Genomic DNA, 19,231 nt, shown 5'->3' with positions numbered 1-19,231 from the left:
GGATGTCATGAACTGATATATATATATATTATGACTTTTGAACACTATTAAGGCAAATACATTGTTTGTTCTTTATCAAAATCTTTCATTTGTTAACCATGCCTATCAGTAGTTAGTGCCTTCAGTAGTTAGAATCTTTTATTTAGTTGGCAGTATTGGCGCTCGCTGTATTCCAGTAGTTTGAGTAACGAAGATTTTTGTGAGGTAAGTGATTCATGAAAGGTATAGGTTATTGTCAGTCAGGGCCATTCTTTTGTAGGGATTATTGAAAGTCAGATTGCGTTGCGCTAAAAAACATTGTGTCAGTTTAGTGATGATCAGAGTAAGTAAATAGAGAAATGTCTGAGTACGTTCAGTTTTGCTCAGCTGTTTGAAAATCAAATAACGTAAGGGGTTTACCACCACAGTAATTCATTAATTTTTCTAAGGATCGTTACTCAAGAGCCATATACCTTTCTAGGATATGGCAGAAGTAATTTTGTAGGAAAACTGTTAAGCAGTTTCTCAGGTATGCGCTAAATCAATGCACCTAGCCGTAGATTGGGATTATTTCAGCCATTTTATCTGTTCTTTCACTAGATAATTCCTGAAGAACTGTTGCAAGGTAAATTAATTAATCCCAGTCCGTAAAAGATTTGACCAAATGAATGGAAATAAACATAAATCAAATGGCTCGTCGAAGGACGTTGCAAAGCGATGCTTGTATGGAGGAAAGATGGACCAATTTTGCAGCCATCTGAAATGCAATTTATATGATCAGCTATCCGCTTCACAATGCCGAGTAACATAAGATACGACAATAGCCTAATAGGATGCAGATTGTAATATAGTACACACCCTTGGTCTACGACTAACACAATTCCTATAGTTTCGGGTTTGTGGTGCAGAATTAGTTACAATATTGTTCATTCAAGCTTATCTTTATACTGATTAGGTGCACACTCGACCAAATACGAGGGCTGTTTGGAAGGTAAGGAACGATAGGTCGCGAAATGTTTTATTTGCAACGGTTAGCTACACCTTGTAGCTACTTCTCTACACAGTCGCCGCTCAGACTTAGATTTCTATCGTAACGTTGTACCAACTTTTCTGTTCCCTCGTTATAGAAGACAGCCGCCCGTGCTTTTCGACAATTTTCTACTCTGGACTGCAGCTCGTTGTCTGTGTCAAAATAATGTCTTCAAAGACAGCGGTTCTTTTAAACAGAGATGAACCTCAGGGGTAGCCAATTATGAGCTGTATTGTGGGTGATCAAACACTTCCCATCGAAAACGCTGCAGGAGCATCTTCATTGCCCCTGCAGAGTGCAGCCGAGAACTGTCGTGTAGAACAAACCGCGAGTTAGTTATGTTATGTTGATTGCATAGCTTTAGGCGAAATCTTTCGCCAGGCCCTCATACTTTGCGGGAGATGCTAATTTCTAGCCATCTTTCCGTTATCATTGTGAGCTCAGAACTGAAAAGAGCGACGTAATACGATTGACAAGCATTCTAAACTCAGTGCCTAACGCATGTGTGCAAAGCTTCATCAGATTTTCACCGTAATTTGCATTTCGCGACCGATCCTTCCTTACGTTCCGAATAACGCTCGTATATCTCTGCTGCCAATTCGTTTTCATTTGCGAAGGACAGGAGGAGAAAATAAACGAGTTACCTCTTTTTTTCTGGTAGTAGTAGTACTGAGTGGGCCCAAGCCAGATGCGCAGTCACCTTTTACATACGATTTGGTCTTACTGTTACATCTTCATCAGGAATGATAGCAACCAGAACACTGCAAACGAAGTAGGGAGCAGATTGCAAATTTGGAAAGATTGAACACTGAGATCTCAATAGGGTGGTGATTTTTAAATGTATTATGTCATGCAAACTTCAATTAAGAGAGGAAATTAGTACCGACAGAAATAATCCTAATTTCAGAAGTATGGATAGCTGCTTTGCAGATATTTGTTCCTCAATATCAGTCAGTCGGCCGAAGGAATGCAACCAGATGCCGAAAGGTTTAACCAATTGTGACATTCAATTTAGCCTTTGGCATGGTACTACAAGCTTTCTTGGAGGAGTATAGAATCTCCATCAGGAGAGGAAACTTAATGTGTTGTTCAGGTACCCATTCCTTCCTTCAAAAATTTTATAATTACTTAATGTGCATCTATCTAAAAATTTTTTACTCCATCACCAAGCGACTCAGGTGTCTAAAATCTTCACGTTTTTGCGAGATATTTACGCAGGTTAATTTTCCATCAGTGATTTTCTTCGCTTACTGCTTTATTTTTCCCTTTGAATTCTTTCTTAGAGTGATGAATTCGTTACACCTCATCACATGTTCAATTAATTTCTATTAATTGTACTTTGACATCATCTTAATCAAAGGTTCTGTTCTTAATCTATTACAGCATTTGCTTATTTACCTTTGATCAAATGGTTCAAATGGCTCTGAGCACTATGGGACCTAACATCGGAGGTCATCAGTCCCCTAGAACTTAGAACTACTTAAACCTAACTAACCTAAGGACATCACACACATCCATGCCCGAGGCAGGATTCGAACCTGCGACCGTAGCGGTCGCGCGGTTCCAGACTGAAGCGCCTTTAACCGCTTGGCCACACCGGCCGGCTTATCTTTGATCGATTTACTTTCATTTCAGGATTTTTGTTTGTAATACTTTCACCGTGAACGTCTCTGAGCTAATTTGTTGTCTTTCTGTTTTCTTAGAGTGCCTTCATCATAGCTGCAGATGAAAACATTGAAAATAAACGTCTCAATGAATTCCCTTCGTAGTACACGGATTGTTTGTCTGTTTATTTATCTATGTATGTTCCAAACTCTAAACAGTTTAGTTCATTGCCAAAAAGTTTACCTTCGAATCAGATTGTTCCATGTACCCGTATTACCCTTCCTCAGTCTGCGAACTAAAAGCGATAGTGCTCCTGCAAATTGAGTTGGGCTGGAAATTTCTGGCGCATAAAGAGAGGTTGGCTATATTCTTCGACGCAGAGAGGGTCACCTGTCGATAATTGCGTTTCCTCGTGCCAGCAATGGCGCCCTTTCACTCTCGTAGTAGGCCAGTTTTATGTGCTGTATATCACGTTGATGGTCGACGGATTTTCTGCAGGGAACGTGTCAGCGTTGTGCCGAAAGCAATAAAATATGTTGAAGGCTATCACCGTATTGAAGTCTTCGTTTCTTTCTCCTTTTAAGAGATAGGAAGAACACGCTGCATTCCCTGGACAAAGGAAAACGGCGGTAGGCGCATCTGTTTTTCAAAAAAATTATTAGATCATATACTTCTCAGAAATAGTGATTTCACACAGCAAAAATTTACGTAGAATTTTACAGATACAGGAAACAAAGCGTGGTGAATAGTACGAGTGGTCAGTCATAAATCTTAATCAGGAGTTATTTAATAATCGAAATTTAATAAACTGTTATTCGTTAAAAAAAAATATGAGCAGAAAATTCACTTTAATACAAGATGTGAGAACTGACAAAAACGGTACTTTACCATTACTAAGTAACTATCTGAATGGGCGTGTTATTGCATGGCTGTTGTTCGAATGTGAAACGTGTCCTCACGCTGTGACAAGTTTTAACAACATCGACCAACTCATTGGCAGTACACGGGTTTCTACAAGAGATGTTCTTGAGCTTTGGTGAATGGCAAAAAAGGCTTCAGTACTGCGAAGGTTCAGGAAGAAAAGCACACAACTACTGCCTATTTTTCCCTATCCATTAACTGTTTTACACACACAAAACCACACACACACACACACACACACACACACACACACACACACACACACACACACACTGTCACAGTAACAACAGATCTCACGAGTATTAGCACTGTGACATGTATAAACACCTAGCTCCAATCGGAGCTTAGATATGGAGAAAAACTTACGTTACAGCCCCAGACGTGGGAGCTGTCTTGCATCACAGGCATGCTGCGGGAAAGAAAAGGTTTTTCCAGGCCCTAACAGTTCCCTGCATGACACATACATTGAGTTGGTGTGGTAGTGGCCCCTTTATGGACCTGTCTTCTAAGGCTGATGGTAAATCAGGGGTACATAAATCATTTTCAAACTCCTTATGTGTTACCTCTTCTGTATAACAGATGTGTTGTGGGAGCGGTATTGTCCTGCTTTATTGAACTGTACTGACCACATGACACAACCAAAACTACTCATTCTGTTTTACTTCTGAAATTACCTTAACTGATTAGTTTCTGCTGGAACATCAGGGAATATAATATATTCGTTTCGAAACACTCTCCAGTCGGCATCAAATAAATCTTCACAGTTCAAAATTTTTGTAAAGCACTCTTGTATATTATCTTACGTATACTTAAATTATGTGTGTAAACCAAGTAGGTAAAATGAAGGAATTCTGATACCTTGGAAGCAAAGTAGCACATGATGGGCATGAAGTTGGGATGACATAAACAGCAGACTGGCACCAGCAAAGACGGCATTCCTGCCCAGAAGAAGAAGTGTACTTGCATCAAATGTCGGCCTTAGTTTGAGGATGGAATTTCTGTCACTGTAAATTTGTATCACTGCATTGTATTTAAGTGAATCACAGAATGTGGGAAAACCAGAAAAGAATCGAAGTGTTTGAGATGTGGTGCTAAAGAAACATGTTGAAAATATGTTGAAAATTGTGGACTAATACGAACTCAGGTGGCTCTGCTCTGAATTTCCGAGGAGAGGAGGATGTGGAAAGTATTGACAAGACTAAAGGACAGGACGACAGGCTTTCTATTAAGAAAGCAATTAATATTTCCCCTACTAGTTGGGGGAGCTGTAGATGTTGAAAACCAGGATATAGCCAACAAATATTTGAAAATGCTGGATACATGTACTCTCATGAGATGCAGAGTGGCGAATTCGTGGAGAGCAGCGTCAACACTGTCGGAAGGGGAAAAAGTGTAACCAAACCGTAATAGCTCTGACAGGAATTTTGGCTACAGTGACTTACAGTGGTTGGCTTCACTCAGTATTCCAACAGAAGAAGCAAATAAAAGTTAATTCACCGCATCTTCTGACGCAGACGAAGGCCTAGAAATGTTATTGGCGTCAGTTTCATATAATAGGCATTATAATTGGGCATTTATTTACTTTATTATTGTAATTTCATTATAAGTTTCTTTGTATACTATTTCTTTCTTGGATTTACCGAAGCAAGTTATCACTTCATCGACGAAATGTTACAGTTTTCCAAAATTATGTGATGCTCTTATGTGATGTGGTATATAATTCAAGATGCCATTATAGAATAAGACCAAAGAATATTATTGAAGACTGATACGTACCATTTCCTGCTAACATAACACATCCTAGAAACGTCACTTCTCAGACAGTGCATGGGTTTGTCTGTAGTGTCATAAGAGAAACAGAGCGAATATTGTGTTTGCAAACTGTAAGTTAGTGTGACTGTATATAGAGAATGTGGTCCAGGAGCAGACAGCAGCTACAAGGAGTTTGGGAATGTTTTTGTTCTATGAACGTGATCAGTGAAACGTAGTGTTTCGATTATGTTAAGATGACGCCTATTTAATGTCTGAGGCGATGTACTGATGTTTTTACGCTGAGGAGGCGGTTAAGTAGACTTAGCGTGCTGCAGTCAAGGAACTTGTCGGCTCCCAGCCAACCTAAATAGGCATATGAGACACTCGCATAGCCATTTAGAATAACGTTTTCATTGTAAAGCAAGCAAACATTCACGCTTAGTTCTAATTGTCTAGTATATTCATTACTTACGCCATGTTGCGTTACATCCCAGTAGTCTCGGTTTGACATAACGAGTGATTGCAAAAATTTACGGTTCACATCCTGTGACAGTATGTTCCGAAACTTTTTGGGGGCGTAGAGTTCAGAGGAAGGCTTCCTACTTCGGCCCAGTAGAGATATTCATCCACAGTTACTCCCAGGTTCTTCACATTTTTCTGATATGATATTGGAATACTGTAGATATGGATAGAAGGCAGTAGTCCTCGGAATTCTGGACTATTTATTTCTTATGGATACTGAAATTAATTGGGAATCTTTCGCATTTAGTTTCAAGCCAAAGGTTTGTCGCCCACGTTACCAATAATGACTGGTCCTCCATTCACTTGGACGATCGCAGTAATAATGGAAATTGTCAACATGAAAATGATAGTTACAACAGCACAAGCACCGGTGAGATATGATTGAAACAAAAGTTGGTATAACCTGACCCCTGTTGCACTCTTGAGAGTACATAGTATTCCTCACAGACAACACATTGCTGTCTATTCTTAAAACAGCTTTCAAACCCCTTCAGCATACTATCTGAAAATTTTATATGTCATTTTTTCCTGAACAGCATGTCAAAAATAACTGTATAAAACGGAATTCTAAAGTATAGTTGTGTCAGTATTATGGACTCAGACTTACCAATGACGTATTTCTGAACATCAGTTACCTTAATTGAACCAGTTTTTGTGCTGTGGAGTTCACTAAAGCCAGAATGATACTGTTCATACAATGTATTTTGAATCTGTGTAAGTGTGCAATAATTTAGTCGTGACCAGTATACTCTAGGCCTTTGGATTCAGCAGGTAATGCGAGGTTGGTCAGCAATATGAAAGTGATTGTTGATTTCTGATCTTAGTATCAGGCCTGACCACGCTGCTTTTCCATGGAGTGGAATACGTCCCATTCACGAGAGAAAACCAACATGTCCAACACTGAACATGGTTATACTGATATTGTTGTTGCTATTGCTTCAGAAGAGATTATCACGATTTATACTCTTGTTGTATTAGTTGTTACGTAGTGCAGGTGGAAACTGTCGTCGTCTTGTCTGGGTATTCTGACGGACTATAGTTCTTTGCGCCACGGTTATCGACTGCCGTTGAAAAAATTCATTCAGTTTGTCTCGCACGCTACGGACTTCCTTGTATATAATCACGGTTGTCATCCGCTGCACAAAAGGAAACAAGTGTTCGTCATTTTGACATTATGAACACATTTATTCTCCCAGTTTCGCAGCTTTCTGAGTTCTACGTATTTCCTTGAAATGGCTAAGTATGCCACACTTATTGTTCCGTATTTGTGGTAATTCATTTGTTAGTCAAGGGTAGAAGTTTTTCTCGCGGATTTTGTACGAATAGGAGCATGTATATCACAGAAAGCAGTAAGGCTATTAGATACCTGTACGGTATGTACTGATCAGTAACTGGCTTCAGTTGGAAGAGGCTTACCTGAAGAAATTTGCGCATTCTCTTCCTAACTGAACTGAACCCATGACGATGTTCACAGGTGGGTTAAAACAGTATTAGTTTGCTTTCCGTACGGATAATTAATTTTTGTCCGATGTGGCTACAGTTACAACAGATGCAATATATTTATTTGATTACGATAACCTAAAAGCAAGATTAAGAAAAGGCAAACCTACGTTTATAGCATTTGTAGCCTTAGAGAAAGGTTTTGCCAATGTTGACTGGAATACTCTCGTTCAAATGCTGAAGGTGGCAGGGGTAAAATACAGGGAGCGAAAGGCTATTTACAATTTGTACAGAAACCACATGGCAGTTATAAGAGTCGAGGGGCACGAAAGGGAAGCAGTGGTTGGGAAGGGAGTGTGACAGTGTTGTAGCCTCTCCCCGATATTATTCAATCTGTATACTGAGCAAGCAGTAAAGGAAACAAAAGAAAAATTCGGAGAAGGTATTAAAATCCATCGAGATGAAATACAAACTTTGAGGTTCGCCGATGACATTGGAATTCTGTCAGAGACAGCAGAGGACTTGGAAGAGCAGTTGAACGGAATGGACAGTGTCTTTGAAAGGAGCGTATAAGATGAACATCAACAAAAGCAAAACGAGGATAATGGAATGTAGTCGAATTAAGTCGGGGGTTTGCTGAGGGAATTAGATTAGGAAATGAGACACTTAAAGTAGTAAAGGAGTTTTGCTATTTGGGGAGCAAAATAACTGAGGATGGCCGAAGTAGAGAGGATATAAAATGTAGACTGGCAATGGCAAGGAAAGCGTTTCTGAAGAAGAGTAATTTGTTAACATCGAGTATAGATTTAAATGTGAGGAAGTCGTTTCTGAGAGTATTTGTATGCAGTATAGCCATGTATGGAAGTGAAACATGGACGATAAATAGCTTGGACAAGAAGAGAATAGAAGCTTTCGAAATGTGGTGCTACAGAAGAATGCTAATGATTAGATGAGTATACCACATAACTAATGAGGAGGTATTGAATAGAATTTTGGAGAAGAGAAGTTTGTGGCACAACTTGACAAGAAGAAGGGACCAGTAGGTAGGACATGTTCTGAGGCATCAAGGAATAACAAATTTAGCGTTGGAGGGCAGCGTGGAGGGCAAAAATCGTAGAGGGAGACCAAGAGATGAATACACTAACCAGAATCAGAAGGATGTAGGCTGCTGTACGTACTGGGACGGTTAAAATGGCTCTGAGCACTATGGGACTTAACATCTTAAGTCATCAGTCCCCTATAACTTAGAACTACTTAAACATAACTAACCTAAGGATATCACAAACATCCATGCCCGAGGCAGGATTCGAACGTGCGACCGTAGTGGTCATGCGGTTCCAGACTGAAGCGCCTAGAACCGGTCGGCCACACGGGCCGGCACGTACTGGCAGATGAGGCAGCTTGCACAGGATAGAATAGCATGGAGAGCTGCATCAAACCAATCTCAGGATTGAAGACCACAACAACAAAAACAACAACTGCAATACTCTCATTTGTATACTAATTACAAAAGACAGCCAAAGGACTTTGCGGATAGCGTAACAGAGAAGACGAAGCAACCTCTAAAAGGTGTTTTGGCTGAATATTGATCTGGAGGTCACTAGCAAGGCGGACGGGGAAGCGAGCGCTGACGTCTCTGCAGTGATATATCTGTCTCCGTGTTTGAAGAGTACGGTCGTTGCGGCGCTCGGCAAACATCCATGTGCAAGTGGCGCGCAGGAATAACCGCACGAACAGGTAGTACGACTGTCTGTGGAAAGCTCGCACGCAAAGCAAAGTCCGAGCTAGCAGACACGCTACGTTTACTGCCGGACAGGCCGTGTGGGGGAGGGGCAGCTGGGTGGCGTAGAGGCAGATTATTTCTACAAAAGTGAGTGGGGTGGGAGGGTTGGAGGTTGGGGGAGGCGGCGAACAGTGGCCAAGGCGAACTTGCCACGTGGCCGCTTGTTTGTCTGCCGTCCCTGTCACAGGCACTCCCAGGAGACAACCCTGTAGAGTTCTGTTGAGTAGCTTGTGAACGTAACGCGGTCCAAGTAAGATTACGGGAGCAATGTCGTTGCTTGTGTAGGCGGTGATGAAGATGGCACTTTCGTTCGTAATTACTCTGTTTGTCACACTGTTTGTGCACCTCTCGGTTTATCAGTTGTTATTACAAGTTACCTTTGTGCTTCTGATGTAATAGCTCTTTCACGTCCCACCTCTCCACAAAGTCTATGACAGAGAACGCCTGAAATCGTTCCAAATAGACAGAATTTCTCTATTGACATATTACGTTCCTTTCCATAAAACGACCAAAGTGGTAAGATGATATTCTGCATTATTATTGACTTAATCTAGTGAAGATATCGAAAGTATTGAACACCATACTATCCCAAATAAATGTCCGATTGGACAGCGAACTACTCACTCAGAAAAAAAAAAAAATTAGGCACACACTATATTCATGTTTTTATTTTGTCAAATACACTACTGGCCATTAAAATTGCTATACCAAGAAGAAATGCAGATGATAAACGAGTATTCATTCGACAAATATATTATACTAGAACTGACATGTGATTACATTTTCACGCCATTTGTGTGCACAGATCCTAAGAAATCAGTACCCACAACAGCCACCTCTGGCCGTAATAACCTCCTTGCTACGCCTGGGAATTGAGTCAAACAGAGCTTGGATGGCGTGTACAGGTACAGCAGCCCATGCAGATACAACACGATACGACAGTTCATCAAGAGTAATGACTTCCGTATTGTGACGAGCCAGTTGCTCGGCCACCATTGACCGGACGTTTTCAGTTGGTGGGAGATTTGGAGAATGTGATAGCCAGGGCAGCAGCCGAACATTTTCTGTATCCAGAAAGGCCCGTACAGGAACTGCAACATGCAGTCGTGCATTATCCTGCTGAAATGTACGGTTTGGCAGGGATCAAATGAAGGGTAGATCCACAGGTCGTAACACATCTAAAATGGAACGTCCACTGTTCAAAGCGCCGTCAATGCGAACAAGAGGTGACCGAGACGTGTAACCAAAAGGACCCCATACCGTCACACCGGGTGATACGCCAGTATGACGATGACGAATACACGCTTCCAATGTGGGTTCACCGCGATGTCGCCAAACACGGATGCGACCATCATGAAGCTGTGAACAGTACCTGGATTCATCCGAAAAATTGACGTTTTGCCATTCGTGCACTCAGGTTCGTCGTTGAGTACACCATCGCAAGCGATCCTGTCCGTGACGCAGCGTCAAGGTTAACCGCAGCCATGGTCTCCGAGCTGATACTCCATGCTGCTGCAAACGTCGTCGGACTGTGCGTGCAGATGGTTGTTGTCTTGCGAACGTCCCCATCTGTTGACTCAGGGATCGAGACGAGGCTGCCCGATCCGTTACAGCCATGCGGATAAGATACGTGTCATCTCGACTGCTAGTGATACGAGGCCTTTGGGGTCCAGCACGGCGTTCCGTATTACCCTCCTGAACCCACCGAATCCGTATTCTGCTAACAGTCATTGGATCTCGACCAACGCCAGCAGCAATGTCGCGATACGATAAACCGTAATCAGGACAGGCTACAATCCGACCTTTATCAAAGCCGGAAACGTGATGGCACGCATTTCTCCTCTTTACACGACGCATCACAACAACGTTTCACCAGGCAACGCAGGTCAACTGTTGTTTGTGTATGAGAAATCGGTTGGAAACTTTCCTCATGTCAGCACGTTGTAGGTGTCGCCACCGGCGCCAACCTTGTGTGAATACTCTTAAAAGCTAATCATTTGCATATCACAGCATCTTCTTCCTGTCGGTTAAATTTCGCGTCTGTAGCACGTCATCTTCGTGATGTAGCAATTTTAATGACCAGCAGTGATTTATTTGTTTCGGTACCAGTTACGATCATCAAGTCATGCTACGATCGGAACCATTTCAGTGTCCAATTACAATAACCTTTAGCAGACCTTTATAAAACATTTTCGTGCATGATAGCTGAAGTATGGTTGAAAGTGCGAACTTAAAGTGGAGGCTGCCCCTAACCCTGAGTTGCTGTAGTCGTAGCTGCTTAACCGAATAGAAGTACACAGAGAAGTAAAAGTCGGCGCTAAGCGATAAACTTACAGCAGATGGTCGCCAGAAGTTACTCACGTACTGATTTTCCTTTAAAACTGATTCACGTTCTAAAAGATAAAAGGAAACAAAGTATCTTACTGAGCTTAGAACGTAACAACGTAAAAGATCAAACACTATGAACGAAGCACGACGGACTAAGTAACACATCAGAACTGAACAGATTAATTAAACAATAAGATTCACGTTCAAAACATAAAAGTATGATATAGCATATAAAACCTCAATGTCGGTTTTAATGACTTGAGTAGCAGTAACGTGACGGTTTTTCTTTTTATGTGCAATTGAAAGGTTTGGTTTCAGATATCATCCTTCATTTATTCTTCAGTTTCAATGGGTGAGGAGCGGACCCCCGTCATTTGTCTGTCTCGTGTTAACTGATGGAAATAAAGTAAAATCAGAAGAAAAGCTGTTGACCTATAACTCTTGTTATCGTCGTCCTGTGGATGTCCTGGTGTTCTGCTGGTGTGCTTAGTTAGCACTTTCCTTCTGTCTTCACATTATTGTTTTCTCCTGTGTAGTTCATTCAGTACGAGTAATGCATTCCGTAAGACTGGTAACTTGTAATGAAATTTTTCCACAGTTATCAGCATGTTCATCTGAGTAGTTCCTAACGTTCCTTCTCATGGTTGGGCCATATAAAATTAAAGTCAACTGTTCCGCTCTTCTCATGTTGGCAAAAAGCCTACGGTGAAGCGGAGCACACTACTTGAAAATACAAATGACACAAACATGAATTCAAGTCTCTATTTCAAAATTAATTGACAATTATTTACAAGACGAGAAAGTAATAATATTTGTTTATGGCAAAGGCTCACAATCCAAAATATTGCCAAAAGTGTATCGTTATGATCAATCAGTCTTCTCCCGCGTGCTATTGGTTGCCTACGTAAACGACGTACGTAGGCTGCGATGTCGAACTAGCCCAATACATGGACAACAGAGAAATTCTTACTAGTGGTTGTCAATCTAAATGAATTACAGAGAGGTAAATCTAATCAGTAAACAGTGCAAAACTTACAAAGTTGTACTACGCAAGCCGCGGTGGAGACACAGTCCTAACCTTATCCTCACAAGAAATATATCGACAACGAAACTGTCGTACATTCACCCTCTAATAGTGGCACTCTCAAAATGCCCAACAGGGTTTCTGCGAGAGCAGCCCGGCCCGTGTAGCCGAGCGGCTCTAGGCGCTTCATTCCGGAACCGCGCCACTGCTACGGTCGGAGGTTCGAATCCTGCCATGGGCATGGATCTGTGTCATGTCCTTCGGTTAGTTAGGTTTAAGTAGTTCTAAGTTATAGGGGACTGATGACCTCATATGTCCCATAGTGCTCAAAGCCATTTTGAGACAGCAGCGCCGCCTTCCCTACAAAAATTTCATTTTTGTTCGCTGACCATCTTTTTTCCAGTTTCCCGTGTGCTGTACGGTGTATAAGGATAGGAAGAGCACGTCACAACGGTTTCTTGTATCATGTTTGCCACAACAAATCTAATTCCTCCTTCCGTTCTTCCTACTGAAGATGTCATATCTCCGACCCGTTTAACAATACATCGTAATTTTCCGGTTACGTATCTAAAAGATACGATAGATTGTCTGATTCTGTATACTGTTTCAGGATATAACCTTGTTTTCATCTACATTTAAAGAGAAACGCTATTTAGCACCGGTACACTTGAGTGAAAGTACTAAGCTATTCTGCTGTTAGTTACAATCATCCATGGCCGATACTTTTTCGTAGACAACTGTGCACTGGCAACGAACGATTTGTGAATGATGTTAACCCACTCTATTAACGGTTTATAACTACTGACCACATAAGTGGTCCTATTACACTTCCTTGTGGACACAGCTGACTGTACTTTCGTGTCTGTTGAACGTATGTTACCCTATTATAATTTACAGGGTCCTGTTAGTCAAATTCCCGTCAAGTGAACGGTATAGGTGTGTTCGTGCTCGATGTGATCGCTTAATGGTTATCGTCCTATACCATGGTGTACAGTGTATAAATCTAGGACGACGATATCCGCATGTTCGTTAGCATCTAGTTTCCGAGGTATAGTGCATAAGAACAGGGTCCTGTGTATCTAAAATGTATTCAACTCTTGCTGACTTTTGAGAATCTTCCATCAGGGCCTTCACAATGAGCTAAAGGTTCCTGTAACAGGCCTTCTTATTTTTCGTATGTCTGATAACAATCATTCTTCTTTCGTTTCTCATAATAGGGGATGATCTGCAATCTTGACACTGAACATCTCACTGCGCAAGAAATTACTGACAAAATTGCGACAGAAAGGCTGCTACTAATCTCGTAACGTTTACTTATTGTTGTGGTCTTCAGTCCAAAGACTTGCATGGCGCAGCTCTCCATTCTGGTCCGTCCTGTAGAGCCGAAAATTTCCAGTAGTGTAAGGTATAACAAACTGAATACCAGTGAAAAAAAAAAAACTGCCGAGGTGGATACCCTCAAAATTTTATTTAAGTTGCAAATAACCTTTCGCTCGCTGTCTTCTACACCTGTAACTTCTGAATTTCGGTGAGTATCGTTCAAATGGTTCAAATGGCTCTTAGCACTGTGCGACATAACATCTGAGGTCATCAGTCCCCTAGAACTTAGAACTACTTAAACCTAACTAACGTAAGGACATCACACACATCCATGCCGGAGGCAGGATTTGAACCAGCGACCGTAGCAGTCGCGCGGTTCCGGACTGAAGCGCCTAGAACCGCTCGGCCACAACGGCAGGCCGGTGAGTATATCCAGAATGGCATTAACGTAGGTTTTCCTGTCTTCACCCTTCTAATATAATCCGTAGAGTCAGTTTAGCCTCATGTACTCCTACAATCCTACGGAAACCAAAGTGATCACTCCCCCGGTCGGCTTCTGAGTGTCGTTACATACATCTTTAAATAAATCGTCTCAGTGTTAGGTACCAAAGGCTTATTTTACCGATGGTTTGATGATACTCACTCCTGTAAACAACGTATTCCATGTAAAACCTATTAGGAATTCTGTCACAGACTTGTGTCTAAGTTATCGTTAACTGTTTTTCAATACCGGCAGTGCTTATTTCACCTGGAAGAACAAATGGGAGTTAAAGACGCATTTAATGGAAATATTCTCTCGACCCAACAAATCTCGAGGAATGTTTGTCGAGAGTTCCTGCACTTAGATCCGAAGGCTGAAATGTTCACTCCACGAGCTGAATTTTGTAGCTGCTGACTATACTTTTCGGGGAATGAGTCCTTTGCGGTAGAGTGCTGTTACGCTGCGCTATGATGAATTCACCTGTTGTACCGAGCTGCTATTGTCATCTCAATAGAACTGCAAGATTGCAGTTACACAAGGAAGAAAACGTGTATACCATTCCATACACAGAGACCGTTACATCTAAAAATATCTATTCATGAATTTTTGACATCTCAGTAAACCGAATTGTACTTTGTGTCGTTTTTTAGGCTAAAAGGTTTCTTACTCGTACACGTGCCGTGCTCATGACACAGAACCCTCCAGTAACTAGATACGCCGGCCGAAGTGGCCGTGCGGTTCAAGGCGCTACAGTCTGCAGCCGCGTGACCGCTACGGTCGCAGGTTCGAATCCTGCCTCGGGCATGGATGTGTGTGATGTCCTTAGGTTAGTTAGGTTTAAGTAGTTCTTAGTTCTAGGGGACTGATGACCTCCGATGTTAAGCCCCGTAGTTATTAATGGCGTAGTTGTATTACTACAAGAGCATCCGAGTAAATGCTAACCAGACAGATGGCGGAAATGGATTGCAGTGTTTCTCGATCTCAATTACTTTTACATTGTTATTTTACTCACTTTAGCATCTCTTATATTATTATGCGATGGATAACTGATGCTTTACGATCTTTTCATTAATATGTTTAAGCTAACGTGTGTTACTTTTTACCACTAAAAATAAAGGTCAGGCCAAAACTTACGGAACATGGGAGGGACTGGTTCACTTTTCTACACTCGAGTGTTCACTCATGCAGAAATTTCATATTTGTCACTGGTAATTGCTAAATCAAAGCAGAGTCGCAACACAGACTCTGTAGTCTACTATTTGTGTGCCCTTGAGAGCCTAGTACTATTACTTACATTGTAAGAGTCATAAATAAATATTCCATTCTTAAGGATATCAATGTTTCTACAGTGTTTACTTCTGATGATCTAGAATTGCTTACAGTCGTTACGCGCCGATGGTATATTTGGGAATTCGATTAGCGTCATAAATTTGGTCGTTAGCATGTGAGTTTAGGCTGCTTGGGTGGAGGTTAGTTAGCTTTCAGAGTATGTTTTTCGAGTGACACACAAAAGTTTGTTACCTCAAATCAAAATTACCCACCGATTCCAGGCTATCAGTTCCAGTGTTACCGTGAGGTCGTATCAGTGCAGTTACCATAATCCGCGATTTATTTCGTAACAAGTAAATAATGTAGAAACTATCCAAATATGATCGAATCAGTCAAACGAGAAGGCGTTAATGTTTTCGCTCATTACGGCGGCCGTAGATGTAAACTGCCAATCTTCATAACTAAAGTGAACTTTCAAAAAAAAATGGTTCAAATGGCTCTGAGCACTATGGGACTCAACTGCTGAGGTCATTAGTCCCCTAGAACTTAGAACTAGTTAAACCTAACTAACCTAAGGACATCACAAACATCCATGCCCGAGGCAGGATTCGAACCTGCGACCGTGGCGGTCTTGCGGTTCCAGACTGCAGCGCCTTTAACCGCACGGCCACTTCGGCCGGCAGTGAACTTTCCATGCCGTCTTTAGTACCGCAGTAACGACTGAACTTTATCCACTCCCAAAATCAAATTAGTCTGTTCAAAATATTAAACAATGGTTTTGTGATAAATTGGTTTACGTGTTGAGGTCTCAACCATTAATATAGAATTTTCAGATTATCAACTCACATCCATAAATTGCACAGTCCTGGTATTTTCGACGCAATTTGACAAGACTATGTTTTTTTTATATTTATTTATGAATTTGGTGAATATGGACTGCATAGAACTTAAGACTTATGGTGTTTCTTTTTTTTTCCTTTTCTTTCCAGTACTTCATTTTCTCTCCAATTGTTCGTCTCTGTTTCTCTGTCCACACTCTCTTTGGTCGAGCTTTCAGCTTGTCTTCTTCATAAGTAGCGTTTTCTATCAGTAGCCTGATGTGATTCCTGTCACGTATTATTTCTTCTGGAAGACCTTTATTGTTTGCATCTGTTTTCACTGCTTCTATCCATCTTAAAATTTTATTCAGTTTATTAACTTAACTAAAAATTTTCTTTTCAGTGCGCGTTTCTTTCATTCTCTTTAAATCTCCACACAATTTTAGCCATCTCTTTCTCATTGCATCTGTGGTTTTTTCCGTATTTTTATATGAATCTTTATTTCTTCTTTTGTGCATATGAGTTCACTGTTTTTCTCAAGTGCTAGAATTTTTATTATAGTTTTCCTGTCTCTTTTAACTTGTTCTCTTTGTTCATCTTTTTTATTCAATATTAGGCACTCTGATCCATTTGTTGGATATGTCTTAATAACTGAATTATAATGTCTAGTCTTCGCTTGTATAGATATTGATTTTTTCTTGTAGTAGTTTTGTGTTAATTTGTTTGGAAATTTTAACTTCTTTACTCTTTCTTTATTAGTTGTGTTACCCTGTCCTTTGGCTTGGATCCGTTCCCAGAGGTATTTAAAATTATTTACTCTTTTAATTTTTCCATACTTCGTTTTCAAACATTTTTCTCTAGTTACCTTTCTTTTATTGAGTTGCCTTGACACAACATATACAGCATCATACCAGTTCTGTTTACTTGCTATATTGGTCTGTAGACTCCCCCTGTTGTCTCTTTCCTTATCAGTTAGTCACTGAAACCTAGGATGGAGCCTGAGGCCGGCCACCGTCGGGCCAGCAGAATAATCACAGGTGAGATTTAATATCGCCTGTTCTTAGGGGAACTACACAAGCGGACAGTCTAATTAATTACTCAGTTGCTCTTCATTCAGATTCGTAAAACCCCCTCCACCGGCCAGGGAAATCACGGAAAACCCAAATCTGTTTGGTCGGACACGGATTGGAACCGTCTTCCTCCCGAATGCGAGACGAGTCTGCTAATTACTGCCATGCATAGCCCAGTGCATTTTCTCATGTACTACAAAGAGAAATGTTTGATTCGACAAAATTGCAGTTCACCGCAAAACTAAGCCCCAGCAGTCATTATTTAAAGATAAGCCGTCCTTTTTTGAATCTGAAGTCATTTTGACTAGTTTTAGACTGTGATTGTCTCAAGAACTACGTAAAGGTTTTTTAAATTACCGCCACCAGTAAGAAACTTTGTTAACTAGTGTATTATTTGTTTATTTTACTATATGTTGCAAGGGAATACCTCATCTTCAGACTAAATGTCATTACAAAAACAATTTTATTCTGATGTTACGTAGTCTTTTCATAAATGCTGTGGTTATCCTGTGAAAGAAGAGGGAATTCAGGAAGAGGCGATGTCTTCCACAGGATAACCACAGAATATTTGAAAAGACTATGTGATGGCCATTGGTATCAATGCAGTGCTGCAATCTTCCTATCATGGATTAAGTGGTATTTCTTTTCACTTCAGCATTTATCGAAGCACATGCTCTCATAATTATCCCTCGTATACAGTGCAAATAGTAAATATACGACGAATACGACGTATCCATCTAATGTGCCGTTGACATGTAAACACCATTCGACGGTTTCACTATACAACACTAACAGGAACAGTACGACTAGTATCGTCGAATCAAGCGAATCAGAACGATGTATTCCTTCGAAGAACAAATCGATATGCTTCTCATTTACGGAGAATGCCGACGAAATTCAGTGACAGAGACTTATACGCTGAAAGATGTCCTCAGAGTACTCACTCTACGCGTCATACATTTAAATATGTGTATGAAAAATTGATAACAATTGGATCTTTAATGCATCGAAAACATATCCGGCAAAGGAAAGTTACTAACCAGGAAACGGAAATTGGTACTCTTGTCACTGTGGTTCGAGATCCTTCTGTTAGTTCGCATTCGCCAGACTTGACGCCTCTGGATTTTTTCTTGTGGGGATTCGTAAAAGACATTGTTTATAAAGACGTTCCAACTACACCTGAAGATACGCGAGAGAGAATTGTCAAAGCACGTGCTTCGATACGTGCCGTTGTAATATTGTGATAAGGAATATCATTCAATCCATGGTAAGAAGATTGCAGCACTGCATTAATACCAATGATCATCACTTCGAATACCTTCTGTAAATGGACGTTCAAAGACCTTACTGTAGCATATCAGTGGATTCGTCTCGATAATCACTGTCAGAGAATAAGTACCGAACTATAGCATCCCATTAAAAAAACAAAACAAAGTTGACCTTCATATCTCTGAAGTGACCCCACCTAGCAACAAAAAACCAACGTCATATTATCGCCCCTATTGTCCCCTACAACTTTTGTCCCACAAACTTTTCAGTTCCTGTCATACTTTCGGAGTCATTCTTGGTGGCAATAGTTAGTTACTCACCCTATATATATATATATATATATATATATATATATATATATATATATATATATATATATATGTGTGTGTGTGTGTGTGTGTCTGCGTGTTGGAGGGGTGGGCGCGCGGGCGAGGGTGGCGAGAGAGAATGTCCCGTTATCGTAAACTAGTCTCATGCGCCTCGTTGTTTTATTACTGAAACAGAAATTGCGATATCATATTTTCTTTACGCTACTCTCATATACTGGAGTCTGCCTTGGAAACTAAGCACACACCGTTTCATACACCAAAGGATATTCACCATCACCAGAGCTCCATTCC

The sequence above is a fragment of the Schistocerca americana genome, chromosome 3 (genome assembly GCF_021461395.2).
Source record: "Schistocerca americana isolate TAMUIC-IGC-003095 chromosome 3, iqSchAmer2.1, whole genome shotgun sequence".
In the NCBI taxonomy this organism is placed as follows: Eukaryota; Metazoa; Arthropoda; class Insecta; order Orthoptera; family Acrididae; genus Schistocerca; species Schistocerca americana.
The sequence above is the reverse complement of the archived record's forward strand: the minus strand, read 5'-3'. Positions refer to the sequence as shown.